This window comes from Triturus cristatus, chromosome 1_2, assembly GCF_964204655.1.
Source record: "Triturus cristatus chromosome 1_2, aTriCri1.1, whole genome shotgun sequence".
NCBI classification, from domain to species: domain Eukaryota; kingdom Metazoa; phylum Chordata; class Amphibia; order Caudata; family Salamandridae; genus Triturus; species Triturus cristatus.
The window spans coordinates 282,607,746-282,630,030 of NC_140580.1; the positions used below are offsets into that span (position 1 = coordinate 282,607,746).

Here is a 22,285-nt window from a genome sequence, read left to right on the forward strand (position 1 = left end):
ATGGTTTAAATAAGTACATACTGCTCTGGTTTCGAACTGTTCTGATAGTTTAGATATTTGCCCATTTTGCACCATTTGTTTATCCAGTTTTTAGCCATGTATCGTTTTGGGAATTAACCCCTAGCGTGATCAAAATGTAATTTTCCTAAGTGTTGTGCTGCCTTGTACCATGGAATTGATGTATCTTATCTAGCATATTCCTATTTGATTCTGAACGGTCTGTATGGTTTATGTATTTGCTAAAATGTTCACTTCATGTTCATATAGTTTTTTAACCATGTATAGCACCAGTGATTGCATTAACTTTATTTGTTCTTCTTACTGATTATTTTATGCACCCGGATTTTTCGGTTTTAATGATTGCTTATGTAATGTAATGTTACTGTGCACTTTTATAGTCTACTTAGACTGAATAAAGTTATTTTGAGGAGAATGGTTTGGGCACACACAACTATTCATGTGGGGGAATCCTTCTGTCCACGCAAAATAATTTTTGCATGAATAAACCAAGCTTACAAGAAAATATAACTTAAGATTCAGTGGCCCATAATGTTTTGACTCAGCCAATAACTTGCAGAGTTGATATAGCTCTAAAATTTAAAAAACGGTTATTAATTTAATGATTGGCATGTATTTTCAATTATGCCAAATAAGGAACTTAGGCACAGAGAGATTAACCGATTAGCACGAGGAGTTATAAAATGTGCTCAAGTAGAGAAGGTAAGACTGTGAGCAGTCTATCTGATTCGTAATTGACATCCTAGGCACAGGACAACAAATATGATCTGGGTTTATTTAAAATAGCTTTTTGTGAAATGCCATATTCATAGACGACCCAGGTTAGGTGGCCCGAATTCCCAGTCTCATACAATCCACAGACACATCTCAAAAATACAAATTCAACAGACCTTCCTCACCTCCCATGGATACCATCAGTGGCAAACTCTATATAGTCATTCTACACCAAACGTACTCATAGGTGCAGGGCATGTGCACTGACGGCGCATCATGGAGCTCTCTCCACTGTGGGCAAATCCACAACCGCAGACTAAAAAAAGTGCTGAGAGGCCACGTATTTAAAAAATGTGTGATATTTAAAATACCACAATATAAACACAACACAAAAATTGAATGGTCTCTTTTAACTGCTGCAGATATATTTATATGGGTCTATTTGCGTGTTTATTAACCTCGAGAGCACATAAAGAAATCAGATATTGTGGTGGACACTTTGATAAGTTTGAGAGCTTGTGTTTATCATACCTGTGCTTGGCTGTATGTGCATACAAGATAAGTGAAAAGACTTGAACCGTTTGAAGGTCCCTGTCTGACTTGCAGGACGCAAAGCTGCAATATGTGCACTGCAGATTTGCAAAAAGTGCCCAGTATCACTGGGTGTGAGAAACTCAAATGAAGAGCTCAGACTCACAAACATGCTCCAATAACTTGCCCCAGCAAAGCTTTTTCAACTCCAACAAACCTCTTCAACGTCAGCTCCTGCTAGCTGTGTCCAATGCTGGAGAACCTCGCCCCGGCCACGTCTGATACGGAGAGAAAATGGCACCAACTGAGTGAAGATGTCCAGCACACAGTTTTCTCCTTCACTGCAACAAGCCTACGAAGATACCCAACCATGTCGGGCCCTCATCAGAGTAAGCTTTAAGAGTAATCCTGCTGCTACAGTTTTTGCTTGAGAAAAGAGATTTAGGACTATATTTAACCTTTGACAGGATGTCTGGCAGCTCAGCAAAGGTTCTGGACATGCCATTCCAGTTATAGAGGACTGCCTACCTTAACTAGAGAACCATGTCCAACTGGCAGGGATCTCAATGCATTTAGTGCATCAGCCAACACGATGGATGCGTTGAAGGCACTAATGACTGTTCAAAGGGGTGCTAAGTTATTTTGGCCCATATGGCATTTATCTTTATTTTACTGAAATAAACTTCCAATTAAGAACTTTATTTCAGTAAAGCAGACTTAGTTCTCTCTATGTGTGTGTCAGGGTGATGGAATAATGTTCCTTCTCAGGACCATCACACGTGAAATCCAGTGTGATCGCCCTGTCCTAAATAAAGTGATGAGATTGTCTGCTGCTGGGCTACCAGATCACAATAACAATCGGCCAGGTCAAAGGTTTCAGCTGGTAAATTCACCTGAGGCTTTACTGGAGAAAACCCTTTGGTTCTCCTACTTCTAACTGGGTCTTGGGCATCCACGGTTTTTGGGCAGATGGCTAGTATCTGCTAAAATGTAGAAGTTAAACATTGCATTTCTTATGAGTTATCCATTTTAAAAATGCAATTACATACATGAGTACCAACATTCTACTGGCAAACGGGTCCCCCTAAAAGTGTTAAAGTAATCACGGTGTCATCCTTTTTGATAAATAGGGGAAGGGACTTTGAGGAGCTCCCGCCCCACACTTTGACACTTACTCCCAGCTAGGACATAAGTAACAAAATATGTTACTGTTGGCCCATTACAGTGTGACTCACTGAAACCCTCTTTTTAAAAAGCAGAGAGTTTATCATGGTCTTTCACTGTTCCACAAGGGAAATATATATGCTTTTCTTAGCCAAAGCCCAGCACCCCCTCCCCGAGATCAATTAGGCACCTTGGGGTGGGGGCAGAACTGGACTACAGTTTGAAGATGTCTGGCTGTCTAACCCACCGTTATTATTAAAGTACAATTTGAGAACAGTATCTTATGACAAAATATTCGTACATCTGCCCCCTAATTCTTTTAATTGCATTTCTGGAGGGATCACTGAACCCCCTTCTATTCACCTACCTCAGAGTAAAATATTTCACTTGGGCCATCCAACTCAGGAATGACTGCCTGAATGAAGCTAGTGGTGATCCAAAGTTTCCCTGGATCCCTTGTTACTACCACGTTTCACCTTCTCCCTGTCCGGACTGAAAAATGATGGGGCAATACTAAAAGTCCTTTCAAATGTACGTCAGTGGTACCCAGATTAGTTTCCAGCTGGAGAATGTTTGAAACCCACTCAAAGTCACCAAATGTCTTCGACATTATCTGCTATTGGGTGAATGAGAACCCCTCTACCTAAGCTGAACAAAAAATATGAGATACTTATAGGGCGCCCGTATCCGTAGCCTTTCTGTTTTATTGTGCTGTCACTCAAGACCAAGAGTATCCTAGAAGCATCTCAAGGAAAGTGAACAACAAAAAAAAACTCGATCAGATTCGAAGTGAACTTTTTATTTGCTCCCCAGATAAATGCATAGTTTAAGGCATCAATTACAAGCTGCCCGGGCTTAAAAAAAACCTGAAAATCTATATGGGGCAAATAAAGGCCTACGTACTTCTTCAACAGCTATGTAAGGAGGAGGTGTGCGAACCTGTCTATAAGAGACAGGCAAGTCTACAGTAGTCCATTAACATGTCCATATGGGTCACACGCATGTCAATCCGAGTCGCAAGCACGACACTAGCCCCTAGGGAGTCACACGCACCTCAAAGGAGGGTTACTAGACAAGTAATAGTGTCAAATATTGATCTAAGGTCCCACTGAGTTAACAGGCAGAAGTCGCGAGCCGGACAAAAAAAAAGAGTAAACGGGCCAGCCTCTAAGGGGTTGGGATATGAAGGGCAAGTCGTCGCGGGAAACAAGGGTAGCACACTGGATAAGAAAGGTTGAATCCATTTTAAAGGACAGACGAGTTGGTCCACATTGGTAGGTCACCCTAATTACCAGTGAATCTAGAGCGATTAAAAACAAGTCTATGTCAGACACACGCAGGTATAGGACCAGACACAGATGTGCTAACTGTGCTGGCGTCTTAAGTCATTCTTTAGAGAAAGGTAGTACTAACAGTGCCGTAAACAGGTATTTACATGGCATGGGCTGGTATACATATACAAAAAAAAAACCAGTTTCGTGTCCACGGGCGGTCCCAGGTTAGTGTGCATTAAAAGCAGGATAATATGATCGGTAACGTATACAAGTGTCAAGCGCACATTTACTTCGCACTCATGTTTGTAGTCCACCACACATTTCTAAAGGAAATATGGCTAGTTAATATCATTGTCACAGAGGAGTCTGCTGAGATGCTTTCCCTTAACAATGACCCTGGCCAGGACAGAGACGGCGGCAGCACCTACCGCTGAGCCCGGATCACTGCGATCAGAGGTAGGCCGGCCCGCTGCACCTCCTCTGGCCCTCAGTGTTCCATGAGGGCTTCAGAGGAGCGATGTGGTGATCCCACACCACCCTCCACAGCTCCTCGATACTCTGTCTGCGCGCATAAACCACGATATTGCATTGTCCTCGTTCCGCCGCCAGAGTGCAGCAAGGAAATGTCGGACGACAGGAGGGGACTTGCCACCTCCCAGTCCAGCCCCCTGTTCCGCCTATCCTTCCAGCAGCCAACGCCCTGCTTTGTGACGAAACACTCTAACACTCCGCTTGACCAATAAGCTGCCATTTAAGGCACCACACTGCCCAATAGGAGGCAAAGAAGGGCAGGGCGTCAGACCATCTTTCTATAGCTGCGTTTTTTTTGTTGCTCTGTTGTTGTTACGGAAGTTACCCGGATGTTGGCCCTCATCACTAACAACACGAGTAAAAAAAAAAAAATGGGTCACGTGATCGGTGTTAAATGACGAGGAATGTAGCAGCAGAGTAGCGTACCTACGGAGGAGTATGTAAATACGCTCCAGTGTATTCGTCATGGACGTGTATTTCTAAAAGACCGCAGTGCTTAATTTGTAGTAGAATGAGTGCAGTTGCCAAAAGTTCTGCTCAAATACCTGCGGCGAGTGGTAAACGTCAGCGCACAGAATACAATACATATCCTGCGTTATATGGTCTGGGACTACCGAATTTCCACCTCCCCCCCCTGCGCATACCACATTTCTAATGATGGACATGAGAAGGGAATTTCTTTTGGAGGCGGGGGTCGTAAAACCCCGGGCCGTATTTATTAAAATATGCAAACAAAATTACATTTTTTTAAATAAACGATATTTACACAATTATACGCAGAAAGATAACAGGACATTTGTTTACAATTCATATGCACAGATATCAGATGGCTAACCATAACATATCTCTAATACATAGTTTTCCTATCCGAATCTAACATAAGGATAATAATCATACATTAATTACTTTCTGCGTATCCTATTTGGGCCTGCGGCAAAGCCGCTAACTGGTGTCAGATCTTTATCAATTAGCCACGCCCTCCCGTAAGAGTTGCGCATGCGCAGAGGGCCCGCTTACCGAGAGGGTACTTCCACCCCCGGTTACCCCCATACGTTCCCTGACTCCATTCAAATTTGGGGGTGTGAGAAGTTGGCCAGGCATATGCTGTCTCCTAGTTATAGGGACACCTTGCACCACTCCAATTCGACTCTTATTGATGATAGGTTTAAGACAACCTTTAAAGAAAGCTATCCTAGTGGTAGCTGTGGAGAGCAGCCTTCAGGCTAAGTCTTGAAGGAGTGTTAAGCCTATTGTTTTACCATAGATAACCTCTTGAATAACCAAATGAAAGAGTAGCCCAGACAGGTATATATATAAAATATATGTATTTATTCTAGACAGAATCCCACAGTCTGTTTATGAAGCTGTGGCAAAGTTACAATTCAAACAAGCATTTATAAACACAATAAATAGCACAGGAATCACAGGGCCCCAGGGGGGGACCAAACCATATATCAAAAAAGTGGTATAAGAACCACAACAATTCTACAGACAATGCCTAGGGCATTTAGGATCGCTGGCCCCTTAAGAATCCACCCCAGGTTATGAGGAAGGGGACCCACGGGAGGTGCGTGCAGTGGAAATAGCTGCTATCGGGATCTCCATTATAGCCTACGGAGAATGTCGCGGTTGGAAATAAACAGTTTTAAAATACTTCTAGCAGGAGTTCAAAGTTAAAACTTTAGAGTTAAGCTTTTGAGGAGCCCACTACCACGAGAGTACCGAGATACCACTGTTACCTGCCCCAGGGAAGCCGGGTGCATAGGTCGATTTCGATGTCGGGTCGCGGGCTGATTTTCAATGGGAAAATAGTCAAAAGTTCTGCTAGCCAAAAGCGTCGATGATTCCGTGAAGATCAAAGATGTGAAGATTGTAGAGAAGAATCTGAAAGCAGAGGGGACAGTGTCTGGGTCACGGCAAAGTGACCAGGAGGCTCAAAGCAAAGAGCTCTTCGATGTCGGGTGCTTCAGGTGGAAAGTGGTGTAGCTTGGATCTGCAGCCACGGGCTCCGGGAGGCTTCAAGGAAGGCCAGCTTCTGGAGGGCGGCTGTCCCACATTGGATGAGGGTCGCTGCGGTGTTAGTGTCCGGATTGGATCCACTAAGCCTTGGCAACCGCAACCCACGCAAGATGAACAAATCTGCTACGGTACAGACCCACGAGGTCTGAGAGAGGTCTCCTCTGGGGAGACTGTATAGCAGGCCTGGAGCAACCAGGGGAACTCTTGATTGTCAAAGTAGACCTTGACTGGGGCCCACAGGTCGAGAGACAAGGGACCGCGGGAGGCGGCAAATTGAAGTGCGCAAAAGGGCACCCACGAGCCACCGGAGGGGGCTAGGGCTCTGGTCTTTGGCACAATTGCTGTAGAGTGGTTGGCTCGTAAACGGGCCAAAGCACAACTTCCCCACTGGTCAGGGTCGTGTGCTACGCAAGAGGTGGCCGGTGTCCTGGGGTATTGGGGATCTCGGCACCCACGCGGTCCACAGTGCCCAAACTCGTTGAGCACACTCAGTGGCCTCTGGGATGCGCTGGAAACCCACCTCAAGGGTGCTGGAAGTCGTCGAAGTCCGTAGGAGCAGCGAGGTTCCAACCGGGTCACCTGCAGTGTTTCAGGTGCCTGCCAAGCAGGGGATAACTCCTTTATCCCAAGGGAGATTTCTTCAGTCAGCTGGGCAGCAGCTCGTCGAAGGTCAAGTCCGTGAAGTCCAAGATTAATCTGAGGCTCTGGGGCCACGTTATTCACCTTTATCCCCAAGATTAGGGGAGTGTCCAGAGTAGTGTCCACCAATGAGTGGTGAGGCGGGAAAGGGTGGCTACACCCTCTCCTCTTTGTGTGTTTCCCGCCTGGGCGAGGGGCAGGATGCCCCTGAACCGGTTCCAAGCGGTGTATGCAGGATGAAGGCACTGCAGCTGCCTACGTGCAACTCTGAAAGGACATTTGGTGCACCCACCCTGTTCCAATCCACATTATCCTGTCTGGGGAGATGCTAGCACCTCCCTGCCACAGGAGCCCTATTGTGCAGCTGGCGAGGCTGGGATTTTCCCCAGCAACAGCCAGCCAGGGTCGTGTAGGTGGCGGGCAGTAGCCATTTTGTACTACTTGTGCACTTTTAAATTGGTGTCTAAATTCTGCCGCTTTTCCCATATCGCCCTTCTAGCAGGGGGGAATCGTACCCTCATGCCCATGGCTGGACTGGGGGTATGATTCCTACATGTTTGACACCAAACACGATATGGCTCTGTGTAGCCATTCTCAAGTAATCGCGTTATCGCGATAGACTTATAATGCAGTTAAGGGTATATGGTATGTCTACACTACAAACAACCCAGCAATGATTTTACGAAGGTTGCAGGGAGGCCCTACTCACGTAGGGGTCCCCCCTCACACATACCTCAGCACCCTGCCTTGTAGGATTACCAAGGCTTGCCATAGGGGTAACCAATGAGAGTATATGTGTTGTAATGGGGTGGGATATAGGGTACCTATATCCCTGTAAGGGGTGCTAGCACCACCTTACCCAGACTACAGTAGTGGTCTGGTGGTGTCAGTTTGTATGGCTGTCCCAGGGTGGCACAATAAGTGCTGCAGCCCTGGTAGGCCTACTGAGGGACCCATGCCCTGGGTACCATCTACAAGGGACTGTCAGGGCACCCCCAGCATCCAATTGGGTTGTACCTAGAGTACTCACATCGTTTAACAGAGGAAGCAGATAGGCTGGGGTCCTGGACAGCAGGGCCACAGCCTGGCTAGAATCATAAAACAGCAAAAACATCAGCAAAAAGTTGGGGGCAACTATGCAGTCGATGCCACTCTCCTACATAACCCCCCCCCCCCCAAACGCAGGGACATTAAACTAACCTTGACCAGTTGAGTCTTCATGTTCTAAGTGGAAAAGTGGAAATATCTGGAGAGGCCATCTGCATTGGCATGGTTGCTCCCAGGTCTATGTTCCACTGTATAGTCCATCCCCTGTAGGGAAATGGACCACCTGAGTAGTTTGGAGTTTTCACCCTTCATCTGTTTTAGCCATAGGAGGGGCTTATGGTCTGTTTGAACAATGAAGTGAGTGCCAAACAAGTATGGCCTCAGCTTCTTCAAGGCCCAGACCACAGCAAAGGCCTCCCTCTCTATAGCTGACCAACATTCCTCTCTGGGGGTCAACCTTTTGCTAATAAAAGCTACTGGTTGATCCTGGCCCTCCTCATTCAGTTGTGATAACACAGCACCTACCCCCACCTCTGAAGCATCAGTTTGAACTATAAATTCTTTGGAGTACTTGGGGCTTTGGAGCACTGGAGCAGAGCACATTGCCAGTTTTAGGTCATCAAAAGCTTTCAGACAGCTGACAGTCCACTGAACCTTTTTGGACATCCTCTTAGAGGTGAGGTCATTCAAGGGGGTCACAATGGATCCATATCCCTTTACAAACCTCCTCTAGTAACCAGTCAGGCCCAAGAAAGCTCGAACCTGAGTCTGGGTGGTTGGAGCAACCCAGTCCATTATGGTCTGGATTTTGCTCTGAAGTGGTTGAACCTGGCCTCCACCTACAAGGTGACCCAGGTACACAACCTGACTCTGCCCTATCTGGCACTTAGTAGCCTTGATAGTGAGCCCAGCCTTTTGCAGGGCTTCCAAAACTTTCCTCAGGTGGATCAGGTGATCTTCCCAGGTGGAGCTAAAGACAGCAATATCATCTAGATATGCTGCACTAAAGTCTTCCAGGCCTGAGAGGACTTGGTTCACCAACCTTTGAAAAGTGGCAGGTGCATTTTTCAAACCAAAGGGCATCACAATAAATTGATAATGCCCACTAGGGGTAGAAAATGCAGTTTTGGCTTTTGCAGACTCAGCTAACCTTATCTGCCAGTAGCCAGCTGTCAGATCAAATGTGCTCAGATATTTGGCTGAGGCCAATCTATCTATGAGCTCATCTGCTCTGCGAATTGGGTGAGCATCAGTCTTAGTGACTGCATTGAGTCCCCTGTAGTCGACACAGAACCTCATCTCTCTCTTACCATCCTGGGTGTGAGGTTTTGGTACAAGGACTACAGGGCTAGCCCAAGGGCTATCTGAGGGCTCAATTACTCCCAACTCCAACATCTTTTGGACTTCTGTCCTTATGCAGTCCCTGACATGGTCAGGTTGCCTGTAGATTTTATTCTTGACAGGCAGACTGTCCCGTGTCCACTTCATGAGTGCACCAGGGGGTCTGACTTGGAGTCAGAGAAAACATATGTCTGTAAGACTGAAGAACTTGTCTACAGTCAGCTTGCTGCTGGTCAGTGAGGCTGCCTGCCAAGGCTACTCCATCAACTGACCCATCGTCAGGGTTCTGAGAGAGCAGGTCTGGGAGAGGGTCACTCTCTTCCTCCTGTCCCTCATCTGTTGCCATGAGCAAGCTCATGTCAGCCCTGTCCACACATGCTTTCAACCTATTGACATGAAGTACCCTGTGGGGACTTCTGGGAGTGCCAAGGTCTACCAAGTAGGTAACCTCTCCCTTTTTCTCCAAAATGGTATGGGGTCCACTCCACTTATCTTGGAGAGCTGCTGGGGCCACTGGCTCCAACACCCATACCTTCTGCCCTGGCTGGTACACCACCAAGACAGCCTTTTGGTCATGCCAGGCTTTCTGTAATTCCTGACTTGCCTCCAGGTTTTTAGTTGCCTTCTTCATGTACTCAGCCATCCTGGAGCTGAGACCAAGTACATAGTCCACAATATCCTGTTTAGGGGGTTTGAGAGGCTGCTCCCATCCCTCCTTCACTAGACAAAGTGGCCCTCTAACAGGATGGCCAAACAAAAGTTCAAACGGGCTATAACCAACCCCCTTTTGTGGCACCTCTCTGTATGCAAAGAGAAGGCAGGGCAGAAGAACATCCCATTTTCGCCTAAGCTTTTCTGGGAGCCCTTTGATCATACCCTTTAAGGTCTTGTTGAACCTCTCAACAAGGCCATTGCATTGAGGATGGTAAGGGGTGGTGAACTTATAGTTAACCCCACACTCCTTCCACATTGCCTTCAGGTAACTACTCATAAAGTTTGTACCTCTGTCAGACAATACCTCCTTAGGAAACCCCACCCTGGAAAAGACTCCCAGGAGGGCCCTTGCCACCACAGGTGCTGTGATGGTCCCAAGGGGAATAGCTTCTGGGTATCTAGTGGCATGATCCACTACCACTAGAATGAACCTGTGCCCAGAGGCTGTTGGTGGGTCTAGGGGACCAACAATGTCAATCCCCACCCGCTCAAAGGGCACCCCCACCACAGGCAATGGTATCAGGGGGGCCTTTGTGGATTTACCTGCCTTGCCACTGGCCTGGCAGGTAATGCAAGAGCTGCAAAAGCTCTTACAGTCTTCACTCATCTGGGGCCAATGAAAGTGAGGGACAATTCTGTCCCAAGTCTTGTTTTGGCCCAGGTGTCCTGCTAAGGGAATATCATGGGCCAGTGTGAGCAGGAAGCCCCTAAACTTTTGAGGTATGACCAACCTCCTGGCTGCACCAGGCTTGGGGTCTCGACCCTCAGAGTAAAGGAGCCCTTCATCCCAATAAATCGTATGGGTCCCACTGGCATTCCCTGCAGCCTCAGCAGCAGCTTGCTGTCTGAGGGGTTCAAGAGTGGGGCAGCTCTGCTGCTCCAGGCTCAAGTCTGCTCTAGAAGGTCCCCCTGCCCCCAAGAACTCAACCTGATCAGGTTCCAGTTCCTCTGGGGCAGTTCCTTCTTCAGGAGATAGATCCTCTTCTGCTAAAAGAGTCTCTACAGACTGTTCCTGGGGGGAAGGCTCTGCCTTACCCCTGCTACTCCTCCTCTTGGAAGGTCCTTGGTCCATTTTTCCAGGATCCAAGGCCTGTTCAGTTCCTGTCAGCTTTGCTTTTGACCTTGTCAGGGCAAACACTTCTGCTGGTATACCCAACATTGCTGCATGGGTACTTAGCTCCACCTCAGCCCATGCTGAGGTCTCCAAATCATTCCCTAGTAAACATTCAACAGGTAGGTCTGCACTCACCACAACTTTCTTGAGGCCAGTTACCCCTCCCCAGGAGAAGTTCACAACTGCTAGAGCATGGTCAGTACTAACGTTGCTTGCATTGGTCACTTGGTAAATTTCCCCAAGTATGATCTGGTTAGGGTCCACAAGGTCCTTAGTCACCACGGTGACACTGGCCCCTGTATCCCTGTAAGCTAGTGACTCCCTTCCATTTATTTTTGGTTGTTCTCTGTATTTGCCCAGACCACTGGGGCTCACAAACAGGGACAGGTCCCCATCACAAACTAGAACAGCCTGAGTAGGAGTTCTGACTAGGCCAGAGTCCTCTCCAGATCCCAGGGTCAACCCTACTATGCCCTTGTTCTGTGTACCACCACCTATGGTTGCACTAGGGGGAGCAGCTGCCTTAGGGGCAGGTGGAGTGGTACTTGTGGAGTCTTTGGCCTTGTTACAATCTGAAGTCCAATGGGTCTTCTGCTTACAGAACTTACACCATTGCTTCCTTGGTTGCTTAGCTTTAGTAGCTTGGGTATTATCAGATGCAGATTTTTGGGGGCCTGTTGAAGACTGCTGGTCTTTTCCCTTTTTCCCACCCTTCTCAGAGTTTTTGGCATCTTCCTTTTTAGTTGCACCACCCAAGGGCTGGACCTTCTGCTTAATCCTGGTTCTGACCCATTTGTCTGCCTTCTTTCCCAATTCTTGGGGAGAGGTCAGATCAGAGTCTACCAGGTGCTGATGTAAGAGCTGGTTCTGACAATTATTAAGAATCTGCTCCCTCATTATGAGATGATACAATCCTTGGTAATCATTTACCTTACTGCCAGTTAACCAACCTTCCAGTGCCTTGGTAGCACAATCAACAAAATCTACCCAATCTTGATTCTGTGCTTTTTGGGTATCTCTGAACTTAAGTCTGTACTGATCAGTGGTTAAGCCAAACCCATCTATTAAAGCATCTCTCAAGATATAATAATCATCAGCATCCTCTTCTCTTACAGAGAGGAGCTTGTCTCTACCTTTGTCTGCAAAGGAGAGCCACAGGATTGTTGCCCACTGCTCTACTGAGACCCTTTGTACTTTACAGGCCCTCTCAAGAGCAGAGATCCATTTGTGGATGTCATCCCCTGTATGATAGGGGGGCACAATCTTGTGGAGGTTCCTATTGTCAGGGACTTCCTCTCTAACTCTAGGGGTTTCATTACTGCCACCAGGGGTCGCTAGACCCCACTTTCTTGAAGCTTTCGGAAGCTCCAGGGACTCCCTGTCCAATGCTAACTGTTCTCTCCTGAGCTGTAGCTTCACCTGCTCAAACTGGATCAGTCTGCATTTCCTCTCTTGGGAGGATTCTCTCCTCTGAGGAGAGGCAGAGGTCCTTTTGGATCTCCTAGAATGGTTGGACCCCACTGAGGGGGATCTGTTCCTTCTACTTGGATCCACCACTCTCCCTTTAGGGATGGAGAGAGTGCCTTTTGGGCCATCACCTCCATGTTGTGAGTGGTCTTGTTCTTCCAGGTCAGGATCTTCCTCCTCTTCCTGGTCCTCATCAGAGTCCTCTCTAGGAGGGTCCTCTTCTGAGGGATGCCCACCCAACCTGTCTACCCCATCAGACCCTAAAGTCTGCTTAAAGTCTGCTATGAGCAGGATTTCCCTGAGACGTTGGGTATTGGCACCTTTGTTAGTCTTAAGTTTCTTAGAGGTGCATATCTCCCTAAGATCAGCAAAGGAGAGATGATCATATTTGTCGACTGGGACCCTTTGGGGTCCTTCCAGAGCCTTATGGGCACCTGAACCTAAAGACATTTCTAGTGTAGTTGTAGTGGTGTATCTACCTACACTAGGTGTGGTCTACTGAACCCTTTCTTGAGTTGTAGTCAAGGTGTGCTAAACCCTCTACACACAACTCCTAAGTTCAGTAGAACTTATTGTATTCTAAGCTTGAATTTATATGTACCTTTGGTACCAAGTGGCTTTCACTTTAGAAATTCAATTTGTTATCTGGTAAAACAATGGCAAGCTTGAATCCATCCGCTGCACACCAATGTGAGAAGTTGGCCTGGCATATGCTGTCTCCTAGTTATAGGGACACCTTGCACCAGTCCAATTCGACTCTTATTGATGATAGGTTTAAGACAACCTTTAAAGAAAGCTATCCTAGGGGTAGCTGTGGAGAGCAGCCTTCAGGCTAAGTCTTGAAGGAGTGTTAAGCTTATTGTTTTACCATAGATAACCTCTTGAATAACCAAGTGAAAGAGTAGCCCACACAGGTATATATATAAAATATATGTATTTATTCTAGACAGAATCCCACAGTCTCTTTATGAAGCTGTGGCAAAGTTACAATTCAAACAAGCATTTATAAACACAATAAATAGCACAGGAATCACAGGGCCCCAGGGGGGGACCAAACCATATATCAAAAAAGTGGTATAAGAACCACGATAATTCTACAGACAATGCCTAGGGCATTTAGGATCGCTGGCCCCTTAAGAATCCACCCCAGGTTATGAGGAAGGGGACCCACGGGAGGCGCGTGCAGTGGAAATAGCTGCTATCGGGATCTCTATTATAGCCTACGGAGAATGTCGCGGTTGGAAATAAACAGTTTTAAAATACTTCTAGCAGGAGTTCAAAGTTAAAACTTTAGAGATAAGCTTTTGAGGAGCCCACTACCACGAGAATACCGAGGTACCACTGTTACCTGCCCCAGGGAAGCCGGGTGCATAGGTCGATTTCGATGTCGGGTAGCGGGCTGATTTTCAATGGGAAAATAGTCAAAAGTTCTGCTAGCCAAAAGTGTCGATGATTTCGTGAAGATCAAAGATGTGAAGATTGTAGAGAAGAACCTGAAAGCAGAGGGGAGAGAGTCTGGGTCACGACAAAGTGACCAGGAGGCTCAAAGCAAAGAGCCCTTCGATGTCGGGTGCTTCAGGTGGGAAGTGGTGTAGATTGGATCTGCAGCCACGGGCTCCGGGAGGCTTCAAGGAAGGCCAGCTTCTGGAGGGTGGCTGTCCCACTTTGGATGAGGGTCGCTGCGGTGTTAGTGTCCGGATTGGATTCACTAAGCCTTGGCAACCACAACCCACACAAGATGAACAAATCTGCTATGGTACAGACCCACGAGATCTGGGAGAGGTCTCCTCTGGGGAGACTGTAGAGCAGGCCTGGAGCAACCAGGGGAACTCTTGATTGTTGAAGTAGACCTCCGCTGGGGCCCACAGTTTGAGAGACAAGGGACCGCGGGAGGCGGTAATTTGGAGTGCGTAAAAGGGCACCCACGGGCCTCCGGAGGAGGCTAGGGTGCTGGTCTTTGGCACAATTGCTGTAGAGTGGTTGGCTCATAAACGAGCCAAAGCACAACTTCCCCACTGGTCAGGGTCCTGTGCTACGCAAGAGGTGGCCGGTGTCCTGGGGTATTGGGGATCTCGGCACCCACGTGGTGCATGGTGCCCAAACTCGTTGAGCACACTCACTGGCCTCTGGGATGCTCTGGAAACCCACCTCAAGGGTGCTGGAAGTCGTCAAAGTCCATAGGAGCAGCGAGGTTCCAACTGGGTCACTTGCAGTGTTTCAGGTGCCTGCCAAGCAGGGGGATAACTCCTTTACCCCAAGGGAGATTTCTTCAGTCAGCTGGGCAGCAGCTCATCGAAGGTCAAGTCTGTGAAGTCCAAGATTAATCTGAGGCTCTGGGGCCACGTTATTCACCTTTATCCCCAAGATTAGGGGAGTGTCCAGAGTAGTGTCCACCAATGAGTGGTGAGGCGGGAAAGAGTGGCTACACCCTCTCCCCTTTGTGTGTTTCCCGCCTGGGCGAGGGGCAGGATGCCCCTGAACCGGTTCCAAGCGGTGTATGCAGAATGAAGGCACTGCAGCTGCCTACGTGCAACTCTGAAAGGACATTTGGTGCACCCACCCTGTTCCAATCCACATTATCCTGTCTGGGAAGATGCTAGCACCTCCCTGCCACAGGAGCCCTATTGTCCAGCTGGTGAGGCTGGGATTTTCCCCAGCAACAGCCAGCCAGGGTTGTGTAGGTGGTGGGCAGTAGCCATTTTGTACTACTTGTGCACTTTTAAATTGGTGTCTAAATTCTGCCGCGTTTCCCATATCGCCCCTCTAGCAGGGGGGAATCGTACCCTCATGCCCATGGCTGGACTGGGGGTATGATTCCTACATGTTTGACACCAAACACGATATGGTTCTGTGTAGCCATACTCAAGTTATCGCGATAGACTTATAATGCGGTTAAGAGTATATGGTATGGCTACACTACAAACAACCCAGCAATGATTTTACGAAGGTTACAGGGAGGCCCTACTCACATAGGGGTCCCCCCTCACACATACCTCAGCACCCTGCCTTGTAGAATTACCAAGGCCTGCCATAGAGGTGACCAATGAGAGTATATGTGTTGTAATGGGGTGGGATATAGGGTACCTATATCCCTGTAAGGGGTACTAGCACCACCTTACCCAGACTACAGTAGTGGTCTGGTGGTGTCAGTTTGTATGGCTGTCCCAGGGTGGCACAATAAGTGCTGCAGCCCTGGTAGGCCTACTGAGGGACCCATGCCCTGGGTACCTAGGGTACCATCTACAAGGGACTGTCAGGGCATCCCCAGCATCCAATTGGGTTGTACCTAGGGTACTCACATCGTTTAACAGAGGAAGCAGATAGGCTGGGGTCCTGGATAGCAGGGCCACAGCCTGGATAGAGTCATAAAACAGCAAAAACATCAGCGAAAAGTTGGGGGCAACTATGCAGATGATGCCACTCTCCTACAGGGGGTTCTTGCACTCTGCGCCATTTAGTGATGTCCATGCCAGTGCGGGGTGGCCAACCAGCCTAAAGAAAGCGTGACTCCCCCCTTTTCCCGCACCCATCCAGCCTACCGGATGCACCGCCCCTGGAGTTATAGGAGAGACCCCTTGTCCCTCCCCCTGGGCGACCCCATCCGAGAATGGCGCCGCCCCCTAAGGACCTTAAATTTACTGCTCACCAGTCATGACCTTACCGCCACAGGCCAGCGTAGTTGCCGACTATCTGGCCCCCTCCTGTCACTCAGAAAGGTCATGCCCCCGCCCTTAAATTCCCTAGGAAAGCTATGAAATTCTCCAACATTATTTCATTCCCTAACCTAGTCAAGTGAACCCCGTCTTTTAAGAAGCACGGTTCTCCCCTGACACACCCATGTGCAATGTTCTGTAATTTAGGAGATCTGAACAGTTTCCCTATTTTATTGTTGACCCTCTTTACCGAGTGATTCAACGCTCTCACAGAGTTCCCCCCCCTCCATTTTGATCTGGGTATCATCTGGGACCAAACTATGTTGCAGCCCTGGCACGCCTTGGCTAACCAGCCGACCTCAGAGATTATGTCCTCAATCAAGACCCTTCTGCCTAACGTCGCCAAGTCATTCCCCCCCAAATGTAAAATAACTATTGTGGACGGAGGACTGTGTTTCTTCAGAAGACCAGTCATGAAACCCCTAAACTGACTAAGGCAAAGGCCCCCTTTTCCGTAGAAGGATACTGTGAAACCCTGCTGCTCTGCTCTTTGCCTGTAATTGCCTGAAAGACAAACAGATTTCATACGCCGTACATACGAATGCCCCACAACCCACACATTACGTGTTCCTTTTCCTTGTAGTTCTGACCGTCGTTGAGCCGAATCTTGCTGTTGTGGCGACGGCAGTTTCCCTCCTGCGTGACAGGTTCGAGAAACTGTGAAATAAATCGATAAACAAAACAAGCATCAGACCCCGATTGCATTGTGTATTCACAACATGTGCAGCCGCACATAACGCTTATAACTATTGGAAACCCATCATCCAATCCTCTGTACACTACTGCAATGCAACCCCCTGGCCGTTGCCTCAGTGGCAGCCCCTATTTTGAATGAATGTGTACCAAAAACCTTTGGATTCAGACCCGCCTTGCTGAGCGCCATTGCCAATACCTTTTTAAACTGGAACATGGTAAGTGGGGTACCGTCCGCATGTAGTAACAATATCCCGCCTACCACACTGCTCCTCTGTCTGAGGTACGTTTCTAGGTGCATTACCGGGTGTTAGACCTGTCAGCCCTTTGGGTGGTCCCTCCTCATCATTATTTATTTTGTCCCACTTTTGCCTCAAACCCTGTTTGAATTTTTCCTTTTTGGGAACCACCAGACTTTTTAGTGTTGCTGCAGATTCAGGGAGCCATTTTAGCTACCCCTGAAACTTCTGTCTGAGGGCCTGGAGCACAAAATGGTGGCCACCTGTGACATCACCAGCATCCACTGGAACCTACTAGCACCTTCCAGAACATTCAAGAACCCTGTGACAGTTGGAGGCGGTTTAGAATGTTGGGAAGCTAAGACAGAGAGTTGGCAGTTGGAGCTGGCAGTTGGCACCTGACTGGTGAAGAGTGAGCAGCAGAAACCTGAAGGAGGAAGGAGTGAGGCAGCAGGGGTGGAAACTTGTGCCTGGAGTGGGGTCCATAAACCCACCCTTGATACTAGTCCCTACTGACTGAGCCCAGCCTGGAGCCCTGTGTGGGAAGAAGTAAGAAAAACCATCTTAAGGACCTGGACAGCAGGAACAGGCCTTAGAATCCAAGAACAGCAAGATCCTGACCTGGATACTGGTTTCCCTGGAGCCGGACATCGAGTAGCCTGGAGACCTGGAGCCCGAGGTGGAGAAGCGGCGCTGACTGGAAAAGCAGACGTCGTACCCGGAGCCGCCAGAGATCGTGAGAGGGCGCCGACGGAGGACGTGAGGAGTACCAGAGGTCGAGGAGGAAGTCACCCAATGTCGAGTGAGCGGTGTCGACGGGGGAGTGAAGTCCGCCCTCCGGAGTCGCCGGAGACCGAGGTGAAGTGTGCCGGAGGTCGGGAGTGGAGATCGCACTCCGGAGTCGCCGGAACCTGAGAGAATCGTGCCGGAGGTCGGGAGTGGAGGTCGCACTCCGGAGTCGCCGGAAACCTGAGGAGAGGAGCACCGGAGGTCGGGAGTGAGGATCGCACTCCGGAGCCGCCGGAAGTCGACATCGAACCAAGGCCGGCCGACGTCATCGAAGCTGAGGTCGCCATCGGACCGGAGCCGCCCGAAGTCGACATCGAGTCAAGACTGCCCGACGCCATCGAATCGGAGGTCGAGATCGAGCCGAGGCCGCCGACATCGAACCGGAGCCGCCTACCGGCGTCGTCAGGAACTGACATTGTGCCGAGGCCGCCGACATCGAACCGGATCCGCCTCACGGCGTCGACACGACTCCAGCGGCGTCGAAACTTCAGAAAAAGGGCAGTAAGTGGAATAGAAGGCGCCAAAGGCCCTGTGGAATCCTAAGAGACTACTCTAGGGGTTAGAGAGGTGCTGGAACCAGCTGGACTGTGCCAGGGGTGAGCTGAGACTAATTTAGAGGGGTTGTGTAGAGTGAGAGAGCCAGGTCTCTGGTATTCCCCCCTTGATCTACCTCAGTTTAGGCCTCAGCCTTGTCCAAGCCAGGGAGTAGACACCCTCAAGCCTTCCACATCCCCACAAGCTGTGCCTGGGCCAAATTAGCCCATAGTAATCTCAAATGTGATCTGATTCTATGAGTGTCACTGTCAGCTTTTAATTATTTATTGGGGGCACTGTATTTATTGTATTTAACCTATTTATTGCTTCACTGTATTTATTGGTCCACAGTATTTATTGATGCACAATATTTATTTGTTTGCAGTATTTATTGCCTCAGAATATTTAATTGCCTGTATGTATTGCACTTATATTTATGCCTTTATAATTTATGATCACCCCTATTTATTGAATCATTAAGCCAGTATTTATTTGACCTGCACTATTTAAAAAGTTTGTATATTGTGATTGTGTATTATTTATCTAATCAGCAACTAAGAGAAAAAGAAGATAAAGAAAGATATTTTCATAATTTTTACGGTGTAGAGTCGTTTTTGGAACGGATGCACGCATGGTTATTGTATGGGTATGTCGTATGCTTAGCACGGTGCCTGATTCCTGACCACTCGAGCCAAGCTACCACTGTATGTCCCTGGAAATACTCCGTTACCACCAACCCTTACCGGTGTGGGAGTGGGGGTATTTCCAACATTAATTGGTGTTCAGTGGTGGGATAGAGCTGTGCCTACGTATACTCAACAATAACTGTGGGTAGTCCATAGGCCTACACCGGGAGTTTTCTCAAAGCGGCCTTCCTAATTGTGGGTTTTTGTTTTTTTCCAAATTTACTCTGGTGGTGGGAGGAGGTATTATTAAAGGTACCCCCCTGCATTGTTACTGCAAATAACTGTCCTCTGACCTGAGTGGGCAAGATGGAGTTTGTACTGGAGAATTTAGAAACGTACACTGTGGCCCAACTCAGGGAGTTATGCCAGCGGGAGGGGGTGTATTGTCCCCCAGGAGCAAAGAAGGGTGCACTCCAAACCAGCTTAAGGGCTTGGGGGGAGGCACGCCGAGAAAGCAAGGCTGAGGAGGAGGACAGGGATAGAGAGCCCGACAGTGAGGGAGCTGGTTTGTACCAACCGGAGGTGGGGAACCTGTCAGCGGGGCCCAGGACACTTTCCAGGAAGGGCAGCAGTGCCTCTAGCGGTGGCTTGTCTGAAGTGGAGTTAACAGACCGGAGGGAGAAAAGACAGCTCACATGGGACTTAGCAAGGCTGGAGAAAGAGAAGGAGGAACAGAGGATGGCTCATGAGATAAGGCTGAAAGAGATAGATCTTCAGATCCTGAGAATCGGGGCACACCCTGTACCTAACGGTGGCAGCGAAGAACGAGAGTACACCAGGGAACCCAAACCCTACCTGCCAAAGGACATAGTAGCTAGCTATGGGGTGGGTGACGATATTGCCAAGTGGCTAGCGGCCTATGAGGTCTCGTTAAGGGCCCATGGGGTTCCAGAGAAGTACTGGGGAGGGGGATTGTACAAGTACATGCCTCCAGCTGGTAGGGATGCATTATTGGCCCTCGAGGAGGATGAGCAGACCCACTACCCCACCATGAAACTGGCACTCATAAGAAAGTTTGGACTAACACCCGAAAAGTACAGACAGAAGTTCAGGGGTAGTCACAAACTGGGCACACAGAATTGGGTGGACTTCCTGGACTATGCAAAGAAGGCACTAGAGGGTTGGATTCAGGGCAGTGAAGTGAGGCACTACGAGGGGTTGTTTGATCTAGTACTGAAGGAACACCTGCTCGAGAAATGTTTCCCTGAACTGCGTCAACACCTGGTGGATAGCAAGCTGACCAGTCCCCGGAAGCTTGCTGAGGAGGCGGACATTTGGGCTAGTACCCGGGTGTCCACAAGGGGGACTGGAGGGGATACTCAAAAGGCCGGACAGGGCGCCCCCCAGAAGAAAGAGGGAGGGGAAAAGAAAAAGGAGTTCTCCAAAGGCCCCCAAAATAACTTCCAAGGGAAGGGAACAGGATTCACCCCTAGGGCTAACCCACCCAGAAACCCTAATCCTGGCCAGAGTCAGCAGCCAAGGGTTGTCCATTGCTACGAGTGCGGTGGCGTTGGACACTATAAAGGAGATCCGAAGTGCCTGAAACGACCACCCCCTCCCATTGGAGGAAAGACCCCCGGAGTAGCTAGTGTAGTGCTCGGGGAGGAGATGCCCTTAACTAAGGGAAGGGAGTGGGCGGGTGTCACTTTAGTGTCCCTGGGAGAACGGGAGATGGTTCCTAAGATCCAGGTGCCCGCAAATACCGTAAAGTATGGGCAGTGGGTCACCATCAACGGCCAAAGAGGGGAGGCTCTGAGAGACACAGGAGCCAGTATGACTATGGTACGTAGTCAACTGGTGTCTCCAGAGCAGGTAATTCCCGATGTACTCCACCCAGCCGCGATGGCTGACGGCAGAACAGGCCACTATCCAGTGGCCGAGGTTCCCTTTGAATGGGGGGGGGGTTGCAGGTTCACTTCGAGTTGCCGTAAGCCCTGCCGTGCCAGTCGATTGTCTGCTGGGGAATGACATGGAGCACAACGCTTGGAAGGAGGTGGAATACCGGACTCACACTGAGATGCTGGGTACACCTGATTGGGCCTGTGTGAGCACAAGGTCCGCGACTACCCGAAGAGGGAGTTCGTTTCGGCTGGAGCCTAGAACAAAGGCCCAGCCAGCTGCCAGTCAAGGGAGGAACCGAGGACAGGAGGAGCCTGCCTCGGCGTCCACACCCCGTAGGACGGATAGGCCACCGGAGGTGGTGGACCAGGAGTCTGCGGTGGGGGACGTTACCAAACTGGAGGACCTACCCATCCCGGCCGAGTGGCACGTGGAGGGAGGCCCGTCCAGGGAGGAATTCTGCCAGGGCCAGAGGGAGTGCCCTACCCTTGAGGGGCTGAGGCGACAGGCCGAAGCCCAGGCAGCAGGGAACGTTGAAGGGAACTACAGTGTTTACTGGGAGGATGGCCTCCTCTACAGTGAGCCCAAGGCACCCCTACACGGATCGTCACGAGCCTTGGTAGTCCCTCAACGTTATCGAGCCTTCCTTCTGGAGTTGGCTCACGAGATACCATTGGCAGGACACCTGGGGCAAGACAAGACCTTCGCCCGTCTTGTCCCACACTTTTATTGGCCTCAGATGAAAGTGTCGTCCGATACCTACTGCCGGACATGTGTGTCTTGCCAAGCCAGTGGGAAAACAGGGGTGAAGCTGAAAGCTCCCCTGGAACCACTTCCTGTCGTTAGCACCCCCTTTGAAAGGGTGAGCATCGACATTGTGGGTCCATTAGATCCGCCGACTACAGCTGGTCACAGGTTTATCCTGGTTCTGGTGGATCATGCCACACGGTACTCAGAGGCAATACCTCTGAGGACCATAACAGCACCTGTTGTGGCTAGGGCCCTAATGGGAATCTTTACCCGAGTGGGTTTTCCCAAGAAAGTTGTGTCCGACAGGGGGACCAACTTCATGTCAGCGTACATGCGGGCCATGTGGAAGGAGTGTGGAGTGACCTACCGGTTCACCACTCCTTACCACCCCCAGACCAATGGTCTGGTGGAGAGGTTTAACAAAACCTTGAAAGGCATGATCAGAAGTCTGCCTGAAAGCCTGCGGAGG

At 49.2% G+C, this 22,285-nt stretch overlaps 1 protein-coding gene and 1 long non-coding RNA gene across 3 annotated transcripts in view; one reads left to right on the forward strand and one right to left on the reverse strand.

Moving 5' to 3' along the window:
* Window positions 1-4,380, reverse strand: part of ZFAND4 (zinc finger AN1-type containing 4) — a 242,021-nt gene extending 237,641 nt beyond the window's left edge. For both annotated transcript variants that reach the window (XM_085603760.1, XM_085603757.1), the window contains exon 1: window positions 4,130-4,380. The gene's annotated coding sequence lies outside the window, so the exon portion shown is untranslated. The remainder of the gene's footprint in view (window positions 1-4,129) is intronic.
* Window positions 1-22,285, forward strand: part of LOC146867172 (uncharacterized) — a 245,473-nt gene that overhangs the window by 197,550 nt on the left and 25,638 nt on the right. The window lies entirely within an intron of this gene.